The sequence below is a fragment of the Xiphophorus couchianus genome, chromosome 7 (assembly GCF_001444195.1).
Source record: "Xiphophorus couchianus chromosome 7, X_couchianus-1.0, whole genome shotgun sequence".
Classification (NCBI taxonomy): Eukaryota; Metazoa; Chordata; class Actinopteri; order Cyprinodontiformes; family Poeciliidae; genus Xiphophorus; species Xiphophorus couchianus.
Window position 1 is genome coordinate 34,853,432 of NC_040234.1, and position 15,950 is coordinate 34,869,381.

Genomic DNA, 15,950 nt, shown 5'->3' on the forward strand with positions numbered 1-15,950 from the left:
TCGGAGAGTGGAGGGAGGTCTCCAGTCTTCCTGCCGCAGGCTATGAAAAGAGACGCCTTTTATTGCAGATTGACCCTCACGAGCTGCCGTTGAGGCCTCTTTCCGGCGTCGCCTGGATTTACAGTTAATGTTCCAGCGATAATGAAGCTGCTACGGGCCACTGGCTGCCTCTTCCCAATGTCATGTAGAAGTGTCCATCCCCTTGTTTACCATTGCAGGTCCGCTCGGGTCATCAGGACTCGTAAACCCGCGACCTCGCGCGCCATGGATCAGACCTCGCATGGCACTGGGTCTGATGGCCGACAGGAAGTGGAAAGATGGAGACGAGGAGAGTTGAGGATTCACAGCTGGAGTGGCTGCAAGTACGATAAGTGACAACAAAATACTCACCTGTTTAGAGATCAGGACACTTTTGGCTGACTCAGCTCTAGTCTAATCCGGGAAAACATAAATATTTTTATGCATTTTGACCTTTCATCCAAAGGTCAAAATGCATTGTAGGATGAAAAGTCTGCTTTAGACCACTAAAAATGATTATTTATATAAAACAAAGTGGAGCTTTGAGAAAACCCTGTATTTGCGTGTGAACGTGGGAAACCTGAGATTTGGGGTGTTTGGACCAAAATTACAGCATTTGTTACATTTTCAGATTCTATTTCTCACTGCACTGAGTCAAACCAACCAAAACCCTTTCAGCAGCCTGTTCCCCTCCAGACCTGTGGGGGCGCTGCGCCAAGAGTCACTACAGGAAACAACATGGAAACCTCCGGCGTGTTTTATTACACGTCTTTTATTGTTCAGTTTTATGGTTTCCTTTAATGTCTGAAATGTTTTCCACAAAAATTTGGAAGAAACTGGAGATGTAATCTGATATAATCTGATGTAATCTGGCAGGAAGTAGAAAAAAAATTATTTTATTTGATCAATAAAATAATATTTAAGCACACTGTTATTTTGACAGTTCTATTTATGCTTCCCTCTAAAGTCTAGTGGGCCACATGATAAACTATTGTGGGCCGGATTTGGCCCCTGGGCCTCATGTTTGACACAATTGAATTGGGCCAATCAATGCATTTATTTTCAAAATTTCTTTTCATGATAATTTTGATTCATCATTTCAATACATTTCCATTAATTATGTTAAAAAACTAAATTTGATATTATTGGAAATTTTATTTTTACTATTTGTTCCAAAGAGGATCAATAAATGTAGTTGAATGTGGAAATATGATTCCACATATTAGTGAGTTTATGCAGTTTTGTGAAATAAATCCTGAAGAAGTCAAATTAAATGATCAGTATTTGTGTTTGTGGCTCCATGAGTGCTGTGCCATCCGTTCACAACCATAAAAAACGCAATAAATTGTTTCTTATTATCATTTTTTATCATTATCACAAAAGTACCACAAAATATTTGATATAATTCTAAGTCCAAATCGCCCAGCCCTACTTGTTAGTTTTAATATAATTGAGTTTTATAACAGTAAATCCATATCTAACTGGATTTCATCTCTAATGTTTTGGTAAAATAGAGACTTTTTGATGGTTTTTCAGATTAAACTGCAGTTTAAATAATGATTCTGACAGCGTAACACAACACAGTGACAGTAATCAGTTCACCAAGCGAAACGAGAACTAAACATGTAAACTGATGTCCCGACCAGAGGAGCTGCAGCATCCGACACATGTTACAAGACGAGGATAAAAACCCAATCTCCGTGTGATTCCTGCCTGGTCCGGGTCTCGGGGGAACTGGAGCGGTTCCCAGCAGAACAACATCTGCATAACAAAGGAGGCAAAGTGAAATGTGACAACAGATTACTGCAGATTCCTCCACAGAGAAAATGACTGAAAGGCTGATTAAAGAAGAAAAAATCGATATTTCCACAGGAGCGTGAACGCGGCGAAGAGGCCGCGCCGTCTCTGGCTTCCAGGAAGTGATGGCGCTTTAATGCGGTGGGAGGTGAGGATGCCAGATATCCCAGCACCATTATTTAGCACTACATTACATCCCATCTCATCCCTATTAGCAGGTGCAGATGGTGCTCCTTGTGCCATTTAAAAGGGCTCACAGCTGGCGAACCTGAACCAGAACAAGCCTGGACCCCGGCCATCCGCAGAGCGGCAGATGGGGGAAGGTGAGTCCTTCAAGGAGCCTGAACATCTCCTGTTCAACAGTCAGTGCTTTTATACTTTGTAGTACTTTTAAAGATCACGACCTTCATTCTTTTACTCTACAAGGATTTACTTACAAGTTAATCCAAAACAGAGTTCATATTACAAAAAAATCCACTAACATTTAAAGGGCAGTATTCTGTATTTTCCAGGCACATATTATAGTTTTGGGCTGCTCAGTGGCGCAGTTGGTAGCACTGTTGCCTTGCAGCAAGAAGGTCCTGGGTTCGATTCCCAGCCCGGGGTCTTTCTGCATGGAGTTTGCATGTTCTCCCTGTGCATGCGTGGGTTCTCTCCGGGTACTCCGGCTTCCTCCCACAGTCCAAAAACATGACTGTTAGGTTAATTGGTCTATCTAAATTCTCCCTAGGTGTGAGTGTGTGTGTGCATGGTTGTTTGTCCTGTATGTCTTTGTGTTGCCCTGCGACAGACTGGCGACCTGTCCAGGGTGAACCCCGCCTCTCGCCCGGAACGTAGCTGGAGATAGGCACCAGCAACCCTCCCGACCCCATTAGGGACAAGGGTGAACAGAAAATGGATGGATGGATGGATATTATAGTTTTATATTATAATGAAGTAACTACATTACCTTCAGTTGTTAAAAATTCGGTATGTATCAAACACAGGAAATACATTTTTAAAAAATTATTTCCTGATTTTACATCTAGAAATTGAGCCTCTGTCTCTTTAAGGAACTCCTGCTCTTTTTGAAGCTCCGCCTCCAGGAAGTCATCCCAACATGGCTCCTTCGTTATCCCTTAAACAACATTTTTAACAGCACTGAAGTGAGAAGTAGCTCCTATAATGAGCTCAGCAGATGCTAAGTGCTGCTGGCTAGTCTGAAGGAGCAGAGTGTGAAGCTCAGAGGAGGAGCTGCGTCTGGAAGGCGGGGCTAAGTCCATCCAGGCGTTTTGCAAGGCTGAATGGTTACTATGGAGATTCTCAAACATGTATAAAATAATCAAGGCAACACTCCAGCTTTGTTTCTGATGAGGGAACAACATTATAACATGATGTAAAGCTAAAAAAGTCTATTTTACATGATACTGTCCGTTTAAGGTCTCAATATTCTCCATCTAAAGGGCCAAAATCATTTGTCATGACGCTTGACGAAAACTGCGTCGTTTTGTTCACAGAGAGGCATCCGTCTGCCGGACTCGACACCAGGCCCGGGTCGAACTGTTTCCACAGAGCTCTGAGCAAAGTGTTGTCTGATTGGCCAGAAGTTTGTTGATTCGTGCAGAAAAGCGCTCAGACGGGAATGTTGATATTTCTCAACTCATCCACTTCGACTGTCCGGTTTTTGTATTCGGTATGCAAGCATCAGCAAACATCTGGTATAAAAACATCATGTTGTTTTCATGCAGTAACAGGATCAATGCAAATTTGTGACTTTTGTCAAAAACAGTTAAAACTGGAAAGTCTCTCAGCAACTAGAACAGGTGAGACTAGGTGCAATTTGGAGGTGTGTGCACTTCTTTTCAGTCAGGACTCTCACTCCAGCAGACAGCTAAAAATATACAGTACATGTCAACATCGTTGTTCAGGCTGTCAGCAGAAAAGCGTAGCGCCAGTTCTGTGGTAGCTTCATAAGAGAAGAACAGAGGAAGCAGAGAGGAAGTGGGAACCACCGCAGGAAGTGGCGTGACGGGAAAGTGAGTATTTGAGCGTTGAGATGTTTGTGCTTGTCATTTTCCTTTTCCCCCCCAACAAATTCCTGCAAATGTGAAATCTGGGGAGGATCTTTTCTCAAGGGGAAGTTATTTGAAATTACCCAGCATGCTCTGACCCGATGTCAGTCACGTCTTGTGGCGCCATGTCCAGCCTGTCCCTCTGCAGCAGCCTGCCAACGCTCTGTCTCCAGGCAACGCTCCGCGGCCACCTGTCATTTTGGATCAATGGGCCCACCTGCACACCCACCTGTCCTCAGGCTCGTCACACAGAGGAGGACGAGATGAAGAACTCATCTCAGGTGGCTGATGACCTGCTTCTGGATGAAAAGGCGCCTCTGAATGGCCTGAATTACCGCCATGAGATTGAAGCTCACCAACCTGGGAGAGGCTTTGTGTGAAGGGACACTCCAGGTAAAATGGCTGTTACTCCCTTTTATAGGTTTATGCACTGCGGTGACAAACACAGATCTTATTCTTACTTGTAGACTGAATCCAAACGTTATTATTGCTGTGAGAAAAGGAGCCGTCGCTTTCAGCTCCGCCACTCGCTGAGTTCTGATTAACTGCTCTCAGTAATGACTGGACACAGACAGCACATCTCATTTGTTCCATCTGGATTCATCCACTTTATGACAGATGATTGACACCCCAGGCTCATCTTAACAGAGTGGAAACACTTAATATCTCCTAACTGACAGCTAATGTGCACATCAGTCCAGGAATCATATTCATGAATGCACCAATGACCTCCAAATAGACTCATTATGCTTTGTACTGTCGATCGACTCTGTTGGCTCAGAAAGCCAACACACCACTACTTAACTGTGATCAGACATGGGCTCAGTTTTTTTATTTCCATCACAAAATTCAGAGTTGCTTCATGATACCAACCAAAGCTGAGTTTTAGCCAATCAAGGTCTTTTATAAAAGTGCTTCACATCCTATGGGGTGCCGTTTGTAAAAATACAGTGAAAAATTAGCAGCAATAATTTAGTTATGTAGACTTTCATAACAAAAAAAAAATTCACCCTGTAACAGTTTCAAAGCAAATATTTAATTATGTAAAGCTTTAGCTTTTGCTTGCTAATTAATTAAGCACTTTGGCTAAAACAAACTCTGGTCTGCCTACAAACCTCAGTCTCCGTTTGGTTGAAGTGAATTCTGGTGCAGTTTGAATGCATATGTGAACGCCAAGCAGACCGTAGACCGCTCTAAAAGCAGGAAGTGGACTACAGCGCAAAGCATTCTGGGTAAATACAAACAAAACAAAAGTGCTAGTCTAGCGCTAGACTAACATGTTTGTTTGCTGGTTGTAGAGAAATCCTACAATCACTAAAATTTCATGCCACCCCATTTTTGTTTACATTTTGTGAAGAAGAAAGCTGCTCTCTGTGTCTTCAGAGGTATTTGTGTCGTTTCCTTCAGTGGTTCTTGGTGCAGCGCCCCCCACAGGTGAGGAGGGCAGCAGGTTTTTCAAGCTTGTATTGGCAATAACTGAACACAGGAGTAAATGTTCTGGCTGCCCAGCAGCATTTTAGTCTGGATTAAAAAGTATTATGTATTTAAATGTATTTAAGTTAATTTCCGCTAACGCTACCATACATGAGGGATCCCAAAACTACAGAGGGTTGTTTTGTTCTGCTTAAGTCAACATAAAATATCTTGTCTCATGGACTTTCCCACTACAGGAACATACAGCCAGTCTGTGATTAGTGATGCATAATGTGGGTTGTCCTCTGGGAATTTCTAGTTTGTTCAGTCCAATTAGCAGGGTTAGCTATTCTGCCTGAGCGATGTATTGAGTCGTCGTCTCTTGTGCCATAATTGTATCTACAAGCTGCTGCTGGGGACAAATTGATGTGGTTCTATGCAATTTACTCATCATTACATCTCTACTTAAATTATTCTAATTTATTATTTTTTTAACTGTCGGAGTGAAGTCCCAGTTGGCTTCAATGGAAGACCAAATGAAAGGAAGTCAAAGTCAAAGAGCATGCAGAAGGATGAAAAGAGTGAAATATTCATAGGTCACATGTCGTTGCCACGCTTTTAAGTGTGTTTTCATGGCGGATCTGTTTAGAAATAGTTTCTGCAAGTGCCTCAGAACGGAGTCTGAAAGGAAACCAGCCAACAGGGAAAATCCTTAATTAGCACACTTTGTCAGTGTCCAAGCTGTGCTCATACTGAATTCAGGCCAACGTCAGCGAACAGCACAGTACATATTGATTCAGTAGATCACAAAGACGGCGCTTGTGTGACCGTTTTATGAAATGCCGTGCCGCTCTCCAGCCCGACCCCACGCGCCCGCGCTCCCATCTTAATTTAGGTGCCTCCACGCTTCCCCTAATTTAAATATTTACCAGGCGCCCCACCAACATCCACACTCTTCCACCCTTCATTTGCATTCTGATGGGGAGGCCAGCAGGGCAGAGAGACTTCGGAATAAAGCGACGTGTCATCAGCGTTTGCTCACTCAGAGCTGAAATTAGCGGGGACCTTTTGGCTCCGGCTCGAGCGGCACAAGTGCCTCTCTTAAATTGGCTGTGAGGGATCGCGAGACCCCCAGGAACGGGCCGGCTCATGTTCTGAATGGGCAAAGGTACAAAATCCCTTCAGCAGCCAAAGTTAAGCAGCAAGACATGGGATTGTTTGCTAAAAACATTCGGCATGTTTGATCAGCAGGTTTTACTGCTGTACAATGGCTGCTGGAAAAGACAAAGGGTTTTGTTGTTGACTTTCCATCCAGAAACTACTTACTACATTCTTGTTGGTTGCGCAGAAGGCTCCACTTCTGCTTTTCAAAGAGTACGGTTTTGAAAGGAGCTCAAAATAGGCAGAATTGACCAGACTGAAATCTCATGTGAATCTTTGCATGTGAAGAAAATAATTGTGTTAAAAATTTTCATGCGAAAAATTAATGCTTTATTTTAATGAACTAACAGAAACTGAAATTGACAAAATATTTTTGCTAATTTTCTGGATTTTATTCCATTTTTTTAGAGTTGAATTTTAGGCTCTAAATCCAAATGCAGACAGCAGGATGAGTGAGACGCTGAACAGCACACAGGAAGTTTGAGTCGACGGGGTCAGCTTGGAGTCTCTGACACGTTCATATTGATGGATATTTTGTGGCCTGGAGGATTTCCAGCAGAGCGAGGCATCGGCCAGTCGGCCAAGCTGCTCGGATTACTTTAAGGCACTGACATAAACATTCTGCTGCGCTTCCCATGCAGTCGCCTTTGAGCCTGATGCAGAGAGACAGCGACACTGAGGATACCGCGGGAACCCGGGCAGAGGTCTGAATAAACAAACGGCTGCTTGGAGCTGTGAGCGCCGTGTCAGCAGACCAAACACGCGACTTCTTCACACCGAGACAAATGCCATGACTTCCCAATTCAGGGGACAAGCTAAGAGTTTATTCGCAGCTTCTTTGTTGTTCCTTATAATAAATAGACAGAATGCATAACTAAAGATCTGCTGGATAACAATAATAATAATAGAAAGAGAGTAATTTTCTTTCAGAGTGCCTGGATTTCTAACTGAAATGTCCTTGTTCGCGCTTAAGCTTAAAAATCACATTAAAGGGGAAAACCTTGGACACATAAATTTACATTTAAAGTTTGTTTACACTTTTAAAATCTGAACCCAACATGCAGTTTTCAATCGTTAACGGGGCTCATATTACGCAAAACTCATTTTCTCTCGTTTTTCTACTTTCGTTTGTATCTCAGCTGTTTATAAAAACAACCGAGCACTAAAAAAAACCCTCCAAGACAATTTTTGGTGTCTGGAAAACAAGCCGTTTTAAAAGTCTCCAGATTATTGAGTCATACTGCGTCGTTACCTAGCAACCCCAGTCGAGTTCCGCCCGTTACCTAGCAACAAAAGCTGAGCTCCAGCATGTTTGTTCAGCTGGTTTTACCGGCTGACCATGTTGTTGACTCACCATCCAGAAACCAGTTGCTGCATTCTTGTTGTTGTGTTGGTTGTGCTAGATTAAATAGATTTGCAGCAACAATTTTTTAAAACAAATACAAGAGATTTTAAAGCCTTAAATTTAGATACATTCGTTTAAGACTTTAAGGATTCACAGACTCTCTATATCATTTTGTGGTAATTTAGTAATTCGTGGCAATAAATCAAATTTATTTGATTAGAACATTTCAGCTACAAGGCAGTTCAGTTTTTTACATCATAAAAACAAACAAGCGAGTATTTTCATTCTTTAATTAAACTATTAAGCTTTATTAACATTTTAAGTGCAAATATTAGTATTTATTTAATATGTAGTCAATATGTATGTATTAAGTAAAATGTTTAATATTTGCTTAATATTTTACCAAAATATCAAGTACATATTAAGTAAAATTCTCATTTATGTTCCTGTAAAAGAGAGAGAGAGAAAAAAAACATCTTATAGACCAAGAAAATAAAAAATAATTGTCCCAAAATGGTAAATGGTAAAAGTCATATTAATGTTGTCTGTTTTTATTAAAGTATTACTTGTTGTTTTTGTCCCTTAATGCAAAACGTTTGGTGGGAACGTCCAGCAGCAGAAGGCAGATTTTATTTTCATATTTTATTTTCCTATGTAACTGACAGAGACGCTGGTGTATAAATAGAAAGCAGCCGTCAAACTGCCAACCATTGAACGCCAATCAAGTCTTCCTCTTCCTGCTGCTTCCATCTGCTTCCATAAGAGCACTTTAGAAAAGTTACATGTCCAACCTTAATAAAATCTGCTTTTTACACATAAACAGCTTCTGTTCTGTGTTTCTGCTGCTTCTGTCTAACGTCAGTCTGTGTTTGTTTACGGACGTCTTCATTTCCTTATTGATGTTTAGCATCATATTGACTGAATATGGCAGCGTTGGAGAGCGGGATGCGGTCCAGGCGATAGCCGGGCTTCACATCGATGGCGGAGACGATAAACAGACGACAAAAACAGAAAAACAACAACGCAGCTTCACGCTTCATATGAAGAGGATAATCATAAACCTGATCATCGGGTTTATGTGGTTAGTTTATCATATCTGAAGCTGATTTAGTTTAAAAAGAAGATTTGGCAAAGAGAAAAGAAGTTATTCTGTGTTTGTGTCTCTTCTATGGAGGCTTATTAGAGCCACTGTAGAAAGAGAACAAAACAGTAGTAAATTTTCACCACAAACTCAGAAATGTTGAGATTATTCTCAAAAATTTTCTAGAAAAACCTTGGAAATTTCAGAGATCACAAATTTACAAGAAAACACTCACATTTTGAGATTAATTTCAAAAGTTTTATAGAACTTTTTTTTTATTTCTGAGTTCAAAAAGTTGGAAATTTGTGAGGGAAATTTTGAGCTTAATTTCAGAAATTGTTTCTCCTTTGGTTGTCCAAAACCTTGTATTCATGGAGAAGATAAAATATTCTTCAGTGTCCATATATTTATGCATTTAGGCAGCATTTACTCATACAAATATCAAAGTTATGACTGTGACAGTCAAATGGCAGAGATATTCTCTTATTTCCATGCAACCCACCAAACCAAAGTTTGACTTTCACAAACGTAACAAAGCCATGCAACCCGGAAATGAAAACGCCACATCCTGTGTTTTTCTATCACTTCTATTAACGATCATCTGCAGCTTCAGCGCCTCTTGAATTGTCAGGAAATAAACGATGATTTCTCTGGTGACAGACAAGAAATCATGTCTGCAGCTCCACGTTATCTCTGCACCGTTTCCATCCAGCAGGCTGTTTATTTTCCAGGTCAGACGTTTGGCTTTTGGTGCCGGTTTGTGTTGTGGTCAGAGGAGCGATAAGAGAAAACGCAAATGCAAAACCAGCAAGATAAATCAGCAAAGACTAAACTTTAACAAACTAACTGATAAGACTAAACAAAGCGGGGAAAAAACTTTAAGTCAGTGAATAATCACAACACAGGGATGGAACTGAGAGAAAACACAAAGATAACGCGATAATTTAAATAAATATATGCCTGGAATGATGAGAGTTAAGAACATAAAGTTAACAAGAAAGTAAATCAGATCTGATGAACAAGCATGAAAATCTGGAACTGAGTGTCGATGGAAAGGCAGGAAAAACTGGAAACAAATGAAGCATCTCTGGAAAATTAAACTGAAATAATGATGAAAATAAGATGCAAATTATTACGGTGCAACAACAGCAAAGAATAAACAGCAAAATTCAAATCAAACTAAATGAGTAAAACAAAACAGTGTGTAAAGGAGCAGTAAACAGAAAGTTTCATTAGACCAGACAAAATAGTCCGTTTGTGTTGATGTGTTTTCATCCTAAACAGATTATAAACTCAGTTAATATCAAGGCTAACAATAAGATACTCATAATGCATATGAGAACGGAGACCGCTCCAAAAGCAGGAAGTGGACTACAGTGCAGGGTATTCTGGGTAAATACAACCAAGACAAACATGGGAGGGAGAAATGGCTCGTGGTTTTTTACCAAAGACAAAAGAGAAATCCTCCAACCCCTAAAATATAACGGCACTTGTTTTTTGTTAGCAGGAGGAAGTTGCACTCAGTCGTTTCCTTCAGTGGTTCTTGGTGCAGCGCCCCCACAGGTGAGGAGGGGAACAGGTTTGGTTGGTTTGACTCAGAGCAGAGAGAAAGAACCACAGCAGCTGAAAGTGGAGCAAATGTTGCAGTTTTGGTCCCAAATTGAACCGAATACAACCTTAAGAAACTCATGCTGAGATTTTAAAGTTTTCTATTTCAGCTCAGACTGTTTGGCCAAGCTGCCAATCATAGACACTTGTTTGATTTCTAAGACCTGCTGAGATTTTAAAAACCCTTCAATCCTGATTAGGACCTGTCAGTATGAACATCCGGAGCAACATGTGTTCAGTAAAGGCTGGTGAGCTCCAGTTCAGACGTGATGCCGCGCTGCGGCCGGACATGGCTGCTGTGAAGTCAGCCTTCTTTCCAGCTTTGATGAGTTGAGTCGGTCTGAGTGGTGTGCACTTCGGTCTCCGTCTGAGGCGTCCGTCACGGCGGGACAGTAACGGCGTATCGCTGCAGATTCATGAGCGCAGCATGAAGCTTCTCAGGACTTTGTAAAAGTCAAGAGCAATAATTCATGTTTTCTTTATATTTAGTTTCCAGAAAATCAGAGCAAAGCCTGTTGCAATAAGTCAATTTATTGAATGATAAATTAAAACGAGCTTCATGATTTCCATTTGTATGAGTTTTTCTCTTTTGACTATTTCTAAGAAACAGGGTGATAAAAGTCCTCAGTCTGCTGCTGTTTCAGTCACTGTTTGAAGGACAGTTTTGTTGACATGTCTTCTAGTTTCAGTGTTAAATGTTTGAAAATGTTTTCTCCTGTACCGTTAAATTACTGCAAAATAGTCTCAAAACAACAATATTATCATTTATGGCTGTAACTTTAATGCAAAATTTATTACAGTGAGGGGAACGTTCTTTTATTAACATTTTACAACTTTTGTAAAACAATTCTAGATATTTTCATGTAAAATTTATTTTTAATTAAGTTTTTTGTTGTGTTGTTGCAAATTAAGTTTCTTTTTGGCAATTTGAAAATGTATTATTTTCCTTTATGTATCAATTTGAAGATGTTTTTATTCTAAAACCATAAAAATGTAAAAATAAAAACAAAAATTTGCATAGTAGTTTTATGTAGTTTTGATAAACTACTGTAGTTTAGCTGGTCCATGTGGAAAAATGGAGTTTCCTGACTGATTCAGGTGATTTCTGAAGATTTCTGCTCTGCTTTTGTTCTGCACAGAAACTTGTGATCAGGACATAAAGTCGCCTAATCAGACGGATAAATCGGCCATGATGTGAGCGCGGCGCGTGAATGTTAATCCATTCAGTCAGAAGCATGAATGTTAATGTGGGCTGAGTGAAGCCGGCCACATCTGATTACATCTAATCACCTCTGATCTCGCAGGTCTCCATGCAAACACAAAGACCAGGATTAAACGCTCCCATTATTTACCATAAAACACGCCTCAACCCCCAGGACACCAATGTGGAAAATTGAGTCTGAAAATGATCATCAGAGACAAACTCAGCCTCTTCTTATCTTCCTTTAGGCTCCAAAATCAAGATTAATGATGTGCGTTATTTGGTGGAACAACGGTGGAGCTTCAGAAACACACCCTCCTTCCTCCACAGGAGCTTTACTAGCTAGATGCTATTCAAAGTGACACTCAATTAGCTGCGCGGCGGCCTGGGAGCTCTGAGTAATTGGCTGCTGTTGTGCCTTTGAGCATATATGTAAAAAGTAACTGCAGTGGAAATCTTTCTGTTGAGTTTGCAAACATTTAAGTTCCAATCAAAGGGGATCTATTGTTCAAAATTCAGATTTTGGGTTTTTACTGTTTCTAAGAAAAAGAAAAAAAAATAGACCAAGTGCTTTAAAAAAAGAATCCCACCAATCTGCTTTGGGTGTCTGGAAAATGAGCCGTTTCAAAAACCTCCATAACGTAACATCACAAATCTGCAGGCACTGCCAGTTACCTAGCAACCCCAGCGGAGTTCTGCCTTGTTGCCTAGCAACCCAAGTGGAGCTCCAGAATGTTTGGTCAACTGGTTTAGTTAAATAAATGTAACTGAATAGAAAAATATATAAATAATAATATTAATAATTAGTATTTTATTTCCACACTCAACAACTCAAGAATAAGATGATAAAAGAGTAAACATTCAATAAAAAAACTTGAAATACCTTGTAAAAATAAGTTACCTAGCTAGCTTATTTTAGCAACAAGGTTCTTCCAGGGGGATGGGTGGATGGATAATAAAAGTAAAAACATAAAAAAATATAACACATTTAGAAAACAAGGTTGAATTCTTGTTGGTTGAGCAGGAGGCTCCACTTCTGCTTTTCAAAGATGGACGGTTACATAATTGTGTATCTGTTTGCAGCCATATTGAAAGGAGCTCAAAAAAGGCAGAAATGAGGAGACAAAAATCTCATCATCTAAGATTTTGTACAAAAAGTTTGATGATCATGTTTAAATGTATGAATATATTGAGAAGTGAAAAAATAAATAATTTCAGTGTTACATGGATTGATTTTATACTGTACATAATGCAATCCAAAGATTATTATTTAAAAACAAAACAAATAATGAAGTTACTGATCTTGAAATGTTTAAGTCGTCCAACATTTAATTGATTTAGTTTCCTTCTCTTTGTTTTCTGAATGTTTGTCTTGTCGGAGTAAAGCGGAGAGGTTTCCTCGTTGCTCCCAGTTTCATCATCCAGTTTTGCTGCCATGAACCTCGGTGATGATCTGTAACAGCCAGTCGTGTCAAGCATGTTTAACTGTTTGCTGCTTGTCACATGATGTGAAAGTCTCAGCTGGAATCTGTTGCCTAGACGACCGTCTCAATAAAAACAGAATCCATTTGGTTTTAGTGACATGTTCAGCTTGCTGATAAAATAAGAAGGCTACAATCTGGAGAGGTTTATTCTGTATATTCTACACAATTCAAAAAAACTTTGGAAATATTTTTAAAAAATAGAATTTTATAATATAACAACAATTACAACTATGTATTAGGGTCATTATGGATAACTATGGATTAAAAATAGGAATACATTTCTGCTAAAAAACTTAGAAATGTTTAGATCGAGCACAGAAATCTTTCCAGAAAACGTTGAAATTTCTGAGTTTGAAATTTTTCTACAGAAATCTTAGAAATTTGAGTTTGGGAATGAAAAAATTTACTAGAAAAAAACTCTGAAATTTTGAGATTAATCTACAAAATTTGCTAGAAAATCTTTTTAAATTTCTGTTTGAAAAATCAAACCCCTCCCGACCTCAATAGGGACAAAAAAAAAATGGATGGATGGATGGATGGATGAAAAATCAAAAACTTTTGACTTTTCAAAAGCGAAGTTGCTCACAGTAAGAGTAGTGATACTTCATAATAAAGTTACTCAAGCTCAGTAAAAATAATCCTAAAAGCAGAATATTTTCTCAAAAAGTTACTAAAGTAAGAGTAACGTGAAGTAGACCTGTGGCATGTTAGTTTTTATATCTGGAAATTTTGCGCATGCGCACAACGCTGGAGGGAAAAAGGACGATTCTTTTACACACCATCCAAAATACGTTAAATAAAAGAAACCTGGAGATGTACGTATTATTAATTTAGTGCAGTGCGCCACAGCAAAGGGAAAAATAACAGCGAAAAAACATCGAAGAACAAGTCAAACCACTGTTTTCTCGCTCTGTGTCGGCTGACAACAGCTCCACTAGTGTATCAGGACTCAACACCAAAAAACATTCTAACATTTACCACACAAGAACAGAACATTACAGTTTTATGTTTTCAGGCTTGATGTTTATTTTCTGTTTATTAATAAGTGCTTGATGAGGTAGATTAGCTACCGCTGCTATAAGCTAATCTAACACTGCAGAGGTAGATTAGATAATTTCAACACCTTCTCTACTGATGATCCGCCAGAGTTGGTGTTTAGGTTGCCTTTTCCTTTATTTTTTAACTTAACTGAAACACACTAAATTCCACAACACATCTACATGTTAAGGTTGTCATAGTCAAGCTAGCATAACTGCACTACTTCCCTCTTCTTTTCAGTTTGTTTTCTTAGTTGAAACTTATCTAGTTGTTACAGTGTAGACAAGAAGTACCAAAGCTGTGCGTCCCTTTTTCTTTTATATATCACGCATAAATTTAAGATTCATCTTGTTATATTAACAGCTTAACAGCTAATACCAATGCTAATCTTTGTCAGCTAACAGTTTTTTGCCCCCCAGCAGGAAGCTAAGGGGCGGGATCTTGATGATGTCATGTTGCAACATGTCTGTAGTCCAGATTTACTAATTAAATCCTGTGTTTGTGTTGCGTTTGTTAGCATTTAATGCGCCCAAACTGAATCTAAGACACATTGAATACAATATTAAATAGATAGTAAAACAATTCCATCCTGTTGAAGCTTTTTCAGATGATTCAAGTTTAAAATGTTCAGTTTCATTTGCTTTCCTTCAACAAAACCAAATCATACCATGTTGAAAGAAGCAGAATTAAACAAACGAGTTTTTTTTTTTTAATCCCATTTTTCTTCCTTTACGAGTTTCTGAAAACGTAATCAGCTTTAGACGGAGTTGAACCTTAAATCCCCCATGAGAGTGATGGCTCGTCTTTTCGCTGAACGCCTTTTTTTAGAGCCCGCTGTGAATTACGGGCCCCTCAGATTTGTTGTTCCCAGATTCTGAAGGATTAATTTGCTCAGTTGGCGGCCGAAGCCTCCAGAGAAAAACGTAGAACGGTCACCGATTCCTTTCATGCTGTTCAAACAAACACTCTCTTTTGTCTTAATCGCTAATTTAAATTACAAAACTCAACCAACCAACACCTCACATGTCCCCTGTGAAAGAATGTTATTAATATAGGAAGTTCAGCGACAAATATATGTTTTACTTCATGATTAAGTCGAGAAAGTCTAATCAAATGAATGTGTAAATTATTTAATAAAATATTAAAATCTGTAAATTTCAAGTCCTAAACTGAAAAGTTTGTTGAGAAAATATCAAAAGGTACTCTCAACATTTATAAAATGTACAAAAGTCTGTATTTAAATCCATAGAATCGAAAAGATCTTTGGCCTTTTCCCCATAATGAAACGGGGAAAAGTTTGAACAATTATAAGAGTTCAAAGTCAATGTTCTGAAATAAATGAAAAAGGTTTTGTTAAAATAAATAAATAATCAAGCTGGTGCGATTGTTAAGTATTTGCAATGAAATATGCTGTTTTAGTGGTTGGTATAATTGACCCTTATAGTTACAGTTCAGTTTTTGTGGATTTTTCTCAAGTTTGTAACTTAAAATTAATTGTGGAAAACTGGAAATTTGTTGATTTTTTGTAAACAAATGTAAAATGTTCTAAAAGAAAAAGCAGTTTGGGATTAACCCATATTAAGGTATAGTTAGTGTCTGAACTATTAAAATAGGCAGTTTTAGATCTGAAGAAACGATTTCTGTTATTCACCAGCAGCTGTGAGCATATGAACAAAAAATGTGGAAGAAAAATTATTTTTACAATGCCAGGGTCGTTGCTGATGCCTTTTCCAACTACAAAAATGTTTTTATG

General features: G+C 39.0%; 1 long non-coding RNA gene across 1 annotated transcript in view; it reads right to left on the reverse strand.

Moving 5' to 3' along the window:
* Positions 1–12,978: 12,978 nt before the first annotated feature.
* The window catches only part of LOC114147648 (uncharacterized), a 53,230-nt gene continuing 50,258 nt past the window's right edge, over positions 12,979–15,950 (reverse strand). The window contains exon 4 of the long non-coding RNA XR_003596094.1: positions 12,979–13,128. This is a non-coding gene — a long non-coding RNA (uncharacterized LOC114147648). The remainder of the gene's footprint in view (positions 13,129–15,950) is intronic.